Source organism: Rhinopithecus roxellana, chromosome 15 (assembly GCF_007565055.1).
Source record: "Rhinopithecus roxellana isolate Shanxi Qingling chromosome 15, ASM756505v1, whole genome shotgun sequence".
NCBI lineage: Eukaryota > Metazoa > Chordata > Mammalia > Primates > Cercopithecidae > Rhinopithecus > Rhinopithecus roxellana.
Window position 1 is genome coordinate 69,810,401 of NC_044563.1, and position 6,349 is coordinate 69,816,749.

The following is a 6,349-nucleotide window of genomic DNA, read 5'->3' on the forward strand; positions in this document are numbered from 1 at the left end:
TGCTCCTCCAGTTACATTTTTAGGGGCAAGCATCTAGAAAAATTCATAAGGTAACATTTAGCTCTAAAATTCTATACTAAAGAAGAGACTGGAGGCCATTTGAAGGTCTCTGGACTACAGTTTTATAGTTTCTCCCCAAAGCAAGAGTTAGAAACATGTCTCTCCTTTAAGATCCCATGAGTCAATGGGTAGACATGGAGAGCTCCACCCCCATCCAACCATCAAGAAAAGCCACTGAAAACTATAAATGCGAATGTGATAGAACTTGCACCAATTCCAGTGATTTCTAATGACACATTCCCTGCAATGAAAATTTGCAACCCATTTCAAAAGTCTTATTTAATTCTAAAATCCTCCTTTTCCTCCCTGCCTCCCACCCACACAACCCAATTTCTTTGAAACATCCCTGTGAGGCAAACCTGAGCTCAGAGCAAGGGTGGGAGTGGGGGACTGTCAAGATGTGAATAGCTCAAACTCTTTTTTTTCCCCCTTCAAATATTGGCCTGTTTTAACACTTTATAGACTACAGCTCATTAAGAAAGAAAGAAGAAATCCTGAGCTCTGCTCCTCTTCCAATTCCCAAAGCAGTGACTTTCTGAAAAGCTAAGATTCCAGTTGCATGATAATACCCACTTTACAAGGAGGTAGGCACCTGAGTAAAAAAATAACAACAACAACAAAACTGGATTAAAGGATATTCCTGAATCCTAAAACCAGTCATGCTAAAATATTATACATCTTCAGAATTAATTAGAAACCAGTTAATCTCTAATCTAGGAAAATAATATAGCATATCTTGCTTTAATGTGTTTGAGCTTTGACTGACATTTCATTTGTTCAGGAGGATTTTTTTTGCTCTTTCCTGTCAAGAGACGTTGGCAAAGCTGTGTATAATCAACTTTTTCATTCCATCTGGCAAGGACTATTAGGTGTTAAGACAGGAGACGTACAGCGCTTCTGTCATGGATTTGGATATACAGCATAGGGATATATAGCAGTAACAGGAAGTTTTAATGAGACACCTCAGCCTCCAAATGTGACCTGTTTGAATAGTATTCAAACTATGCCTAACTTCTCCAGTGCTCTCTGCTGGCATTTGCAAAGCAAAGGAATTAAGCAACTGCAAACTGTCTTCCTGAGTCTGCAAACATCATTCCCAGGTGTGGTGCCTCCATTTCCTTCTCTGGAAAATGGTGATGGAAAGGACCCACCTTATTTAATCAGTGTTTATAATACTTAATTAGCCCCTGAGGCCAAAGCAACTAGCTTTAGCTAAGAATGGAAAGTCCTCTACCTTCCCTACTTCTGGGACAGAGAGATTCAGCTGCTCCAATGCAGCTGACGATAGCAAGTGACTTTCACTCCTATCCAGCCTGGGTGGATGGAAAATACGGAGCTAGGGAGGGAGCTAAAAATGAGCTACAGTTCCACTGGGCTCCCAGGAGAGTGTAAAACAAAAAACGGGCCAAACAAGATAGTGTATATTTTTAACTCATAAATAGGCCAGCACAATTTTATTTAGTCTTTAGAAAGTGCTCTGGAACAAATTCGGCCACTAATAGCCTCCTTTGCCTGCCCATACCTATATTTCTTAATGAATTTTATTTTACTGTATAAAAAATATAGTAAGAGGTTTTGTTACAATGACTCTACAATTCAAAAGGAAATAAACAATTTAAGTAATTACTCTGATTGCTTAAATTATGATCGCTATTTAACTCTAATTACATCACTGTTTCAAGAAATGTTTTCTGTACTTTCCCTCTCTTCCCAATAAAAATTATCTGGGTAGATATTGCTATTCTCCTAAACACTTTCTTGTATAGATAAATTAAATACTCAGCTTTCTTCTCTGGAAATCAAGCATTAAGTCTCTCTGGCATTTAGGTTCTATGCAGTTAAGCTGTAAGTTACAGCCCCTGCCTTTTGAAATTTACAAATCAAAAATTCGCTTATTTTTTTTCAAGATGCATTTATTGAGCCTCAATTATTGACCAGGCATTGTACTATAAATAAAACACAGAAGGGTGACTAAAAGCAAATAGCACCTTCCTCACAGATGTTATAGTCTAGTAGAAAAGTCAAATACTCACACAAAGAAATGACTGGACGTGGGGTGTGGGGAGAGGACAAAGACGACTAAGATGGCGTACTTCCCGGTTCTTCATCGCCAACTTTCCCGCGCCCGGGAAGGGCACAGGTCAACTGCGCAGGCGCAGCATGACGTCCGACCGAGGAAACCGAAACCTACCTGGCCCCGCCCACCGCACGGCCCTTGACCCGCCCGCATCCCGCCTACCGCCCGCCCACTCCCAGGCCCAAGACATAAAAGCCGCTCCTGGCAGGTGCGCGGCACGAACTTCATGGGCCCCTCCTCATATGCGGACCAAGGAACCTCGCGGGAGAACGCCGGAGACCGGTGAGCCTCGCCTCCTCTTTCTTTACATTGGCTAGGTAATAAAGTTTCCTTTTTATCTTGCTTACTTGCCTTTTTCTCTGGCGCCGGCTCTGGTGGTCGCATAAAGCAAATCAATAAATCCTAATTAACAACTATACTAAATACCAGTTCTATGAAAGATTAAGATTAGGGGACTTAATTCATGCTAAAAAAAATAACATTTGAACTGAAAAACTGAAGGATAGGAAAGAGGCAACCAGCTGAAGGGTGCAGAGGAACAGTATATGCAAAGGCCCTGCTGAAGAAGAGAATATAATGTATTACAAGAATCAGAAAAATACTAGAATATAGCTGCCTGTAAAACTAACTGTACAAATGAATGCTATGGAACATTAGAGAAGAAACATTAGGAGAGGTGGTCATGGAACACTTCCTCAAGAAAATGGAACTCAGAGATAGACTTTAAAGAAAGTGAAGATTTTAGAAAGGAAAGTCCTAGGTACTTAGTATTTTTGACAACTACCACAGCAGAAAACAAAGGTATCAAAGGACATAAAACATCTTTTTTTTTTTTTTTTTTTTTTGAGACGGAGTCTCGCTCTGTTGCCCAGGCTGGAGTGCAGTGGCCGGATCTCAGCTCACTGCAAGCTCCGCCTCCCGGGTTCCCGCCAATCTGCCTTAGCCTCCCAAGTAGCTGGGACTACAGGCGGCCGCCATCTCGCCTGGCTAATTTTTTTTTTTGCATTTTTAGTAGAGACGAGGTTTCACCAGGTTAGCCAGGATGGTCTCGATCTCCTGACCTTGTGATCTGCCCGTCTCGGCTTCCCAAAGTGCTGGGATTACAGGCGTGAGCCACTGTGCCCGGCCAAAACATCTTATTTTCTTGTTATGCCTTTAATTTTTGTATTTATGAACTTGTTCATTTGAAAATGAAAGATACATACTGCCATGTTTTCAAATTGAATTTATACAGAGACAGGCCTACAATGAAAGAAAAACAGTGTTTTTCAGATAAAAATTAATTCAAATGGATGTAACTTAAATGAAAAAATAAAACTATAAAACCTTAGAAAAAAAAAAAAATAAGAGAAGATCTTCAGGATCCAGGGGTCAGCAAAGAGTTCTTAGTCAGGAACCGAAAGTGTAATCTGTTAAAGGAAAAAATGATCATTTAAACCTCATCAAAATTAAAACTTTTGTTCTGTGATAACTCATGTGAAAAGTCTTAAAAGATAAGTGAGAAACAAAGAAAATATTTGTAAACCAAATATCCAACAAAGGAATAATATCTAGAATCCATTTTTTAAAAGTCTGAGAACTCTAAATTTAAAAATTAGAAAATTGGCAAAAGACAGGAATTCTAGATTTCAACATGTCACTGAGAAGGATATAGGGATGACAAATAACACATGAAAAGATGTTCTACCTGTCAGCCATCAGGGAAATGTAAATTAAAACCAGAAAGAGATATCACTATACACCCATCAGAATGGCTAAAACAAAAATATGAAAACAGCACATGCTAACAGGTTTGAAGAGAAATAGGATCATTCATACTTTGCTGATGTGAATATAAAATGGTACAACCACTCTAGAAAATATTTTGGCTGTTTCTTATGAAATTAAACATGCAATTACTATATGACCCAGCAATTACTTTCTTGAACACTTATCCCAGAGAAATGAAAACATTTTCACACAAAAACCTATACATAACTGATCATATGAGCTTTATTCATAGTAACTAAAAACTAGAAATAGCCCAGATGTCCTTCACTGGGAGAACGGTTAAATAAACTGTGGTATATATGCACCATGGAATATTGTTCCATGAAATTAGAAGTAACCAACTGTTGATACACACAACACAGATAAATACCTGGAGAATTATGTTGAGGGGAAAAAGCCAATATCCAAATGTTACATTGAATAATTCCATTGATATAACTTTTTGAAATAAAAATAAAATTGAACATGGAAAATAGATGTGTGCTTGCCAGAGGTTAGAGATCGGGATGGGAGGCAGGTGGGTGGTTATAAAAGAGCATTCTTGTGTTGATAGAGGAGTTTTGCATCTTTGCTGTTGTTACAGATTTCATGTTTATATTGTCCCCCCAAAATTAGTATGTTGAAACCCTTGTCTCCAATAAGAATGGTATTTGGAGGCAGGGCCTTTGGGAAGTAATTCAGTTTAGATGAGGTCTTAAAAGAGGAGTCCCCATGAAGGGATTAGTGCCCTTATAAGAAGAGACCAGAGCTCTTTCTCTCTCTACCATATAAAGATAACAGCAAAAATATGGCCATCGGCCACCAGGAAGAGAGTCACAACCAGGAACCAAATCCATCAGCACTTTGATTTTGCACTTCCAGGATTCAGAACCATGAGAAATACATATTAGTTGTTTAAACTACCCAGTTCGTGGTCTTTGATATAGCAATCCAAGCTAACTAAAATGATTGTGGTGTTGGATACATGAACCTACAGCTGTTAAAATTATGTAGAACCAAATACATAGGTGCACACACACACACACACACACACATACACAAACACATGAGTACAAGGAAAATGGGAAATCTGAAATAAGATCAATGGATTGTATCAGTGTCAACAATCTGGTTGTGGCTGGGCATGGTGGCTCATGCCTATAATCCCAGCACTTTAGGAGGCCAAGGCTGATGGATCACTTGAGGTCAGGAGTTCAAGACCAGCCTGGCCAACACAACATGTTGAAACCCCATCTCTACTAAAAATACAAAAATTAGCCAAGTGTGGTGGTATGTACCTGGAATCCCAGCTACTCAGGAGGCTGAGAGGCAGGAGAATTGCTTGAACCCAGGTGGCAGAGGTTGCAATGAGCCGAGATCATGTCACTGCACTGCAGCCTGGGCAACAGAGTAAGACTCCATCTAAAAAAATATATATACACACACACACACACACACAAATATATATCTCCTGGTGGTTATACTATAGTATAATTTTGCAAGATGTTCTTATGGGAAAAAAATAAGGCAAGGGATCTCTCAGTATTATCTTTTACAACTATATGTGAATCTACAATTACATCAATGCAAATTTCAATTAAAAATAGAATTTAAAAACGTATAGCTTCTTCCTGGGAAGAAATTGGTCAGAAATTAACACAAGAACAAAACACGAGGATGTAACTTGCTTGCACTGCTCTCAGTGGCAGAGGGTGCTATCTAAACACCACAGCAATGCAATAAGGAACGTCAGGCACCCTGAATGATAGCGCTGTTGAGGTAGCAAAGCAAAGTGGCCTTCAGAACTTTCAAAGATAAGAGAATTCTAGATTTCAACTTGAAAACAGAATTTAAGTGCTAAAATATCAGATATAAAAATACCTTCAGAAAGCATAATTATAGGGAAAATTTCCAATCTTCCTTTTTTTTTTTTTTGAGATGGAGTCTCGCTCTGTTGCCCAGTCTCAGGTGCAGTGGTGTGATCTCGGCTCACTGCAAGTTCTGCCTCCCGGGTTCACACCATTCTCCTGCCTCAGCCTCCAGAGTAGCTGGGACCACAGACGCCCGCCACTAAGCCCAGCTAATTTTTTGTATTTTTAGTAGAGATGGGGTTTCACCATTTTAGCCAGGATGGTCTCGATCTCCTGACCTCGTGATCTGCCCGCCTATGCCTCCCAAAGTGCTGGGATTACAGCTGTGAGCCTCCGAGCCTGGCCTAAAATCTTCTTGTATGAAACACTTATCTGAGTATCTGACATTTAGAGTCAGTCCTTCCATAAGATTTTCAGTCTGCATAGACATTGGCTATCTTTTTTTCCAAATTAAAAAAAAAAAAACTTTCATTTTTAAAAAGAAGGAAAAGAAAGAAAACAATTCTCTATTATTATAAAATGTTTCTATTTATCTCTAGAAATTTTATTTCATTTAAAATATTCTGCCTTGTTAATAAATGGTTATACCAAC

The 6,349-nt window shown here is 39.1% G+C and overlaps 1 long non-coding RNA gene across 1 annotated transcript; it reads right to left on the bottom strand.

Annotated features, from left to right (window-relative positions):
• Positions 1–3,273: 3,273 nt before the first annotated feature.
• Positions 3,274–5,308, bottom strand: LOC104653962. Its single transcript, XR_004053531.1, has 2 exons — positions 5,185–5,308; positions 3,274–3,546 (listed from the first exon to the last, which is right to left on the bottom strand). It is a non-coding gene; the product is annotated as an uncharacterized LOC104653962 (long non-coding RNA).
• Between the last annotated feature and the right edge of the window lie 1,041 nt (positions 5,309–6,349).